Raw genomic sequence first — 1,230 nt, forward strand, 5'->3', positions numbered from 1 at the left:
TCCAAAGCGTCATCAATCTCTCTATGCACCCAACTATTTGCGGATGAACCTTTAAGATTTCCAAAAGACAGATGATAAGTCTATGGGATGTCGAATCGAAAGCTTTCCGATACTCAATCCAGGCCACAGATAGGTCACGCTGGTAGCATGCTGCATCTTTGCAGACACAACTATCGATGAGCAGGTTCTCCCGACATCCGGCTACGCCTTTCTTTGAGCCTCGTTGTTCATACATTTCTTGCCACACAGGTGCAATTGCCCGAACAATCGTATCATTTAGGATAGCTGTATAAAGCGCGTTCAGACAAGTTATTGGCCTGTAGTTCTTCGGGTCAGCTAAGTTGCCTATTTTCGGCAGGAGTATTGTGCGCCCTTCCACCAACCACTCTGCAATCGGCTCGTCCGACTTCAAATATGAGGTGAAAATACGGGCCAAATGCTGATGGGTTGAAGAAAACTTCTTCCACCGGAAGGTTTTGATACAATGTGGTCCCGGTGCGGAATAGTTCTTCATCCCTCTTAATACTTTTTTCACCTCCTCGGTAGTGATGGGTGGGCATTCTTTATCAGGTGTTATAAGGGCAACACATAACTCCTTGAAGCTATTTATCTTTTCTGAGTCTTCGTCCAGTCTAAGCTGAACTTCGTAGACTTCTCTCCAAAATACTTCGACCTCCTCTGGTTTGGGTGGGTGTTTGACAGTAACTGGAGGGTCTTAGAAGATTCGAGATGGGTCAGAGAGAAATTGTTGATTTTCTCTGACACATCTCTCCCTCCGCTCTAGACTTCTTTTAGCGTCAGATAGTATCCGTATTCTCTCAACAATATGCTGCCTGATGGTCAGCAGCTTTGACTTGTTAAGTGTGTGATAACGGGTCCGGAGCTCGCGCGCGAACTTTCGAACCTTGGCGGTAAAATTTCGGCCAGATGTGATGTAGGCAATCACACATTGAATGCGGGACGTGTACTGTCTTACCCAGCCTATCTTTATGGCAAGTTGATGCATTCGTCTTTTGGTCTTATGATCAGCCGTTGGTTTTGTTTTACGGTTCGCATCGGCCAAAGCTCTCGCTGCATTATACACACAATAACTGTTAGCCCAGAGGTCGGATTCACCGGAAAAATGTTCACGAAGCTCGTCATCCATTTCAGCCAGATCTTCAGGCTTGAGAGAAACCTTGGTGTTGATGTTTCTCCGGGTCGTAAAGCATCGCTCTTCATCTATTGGAT

This window comes from Belonocnema kinseyi, chromosome 9, assembly GCF_010883055.1.
Source record: "Belonocnema kinseyi isolate 2016_QV_RU_SX_M_011 chromosome 9, B_treatae_v1, whole genome shotgun sequence".
Classification (NCBI taxonomy): domain Eukaryota; kingdom Metazoa; phylum Arthropoda; class Insecta; order Hymenoptera; family Cynipidae; genus Belonocnema; species Belonocnema kinseyi.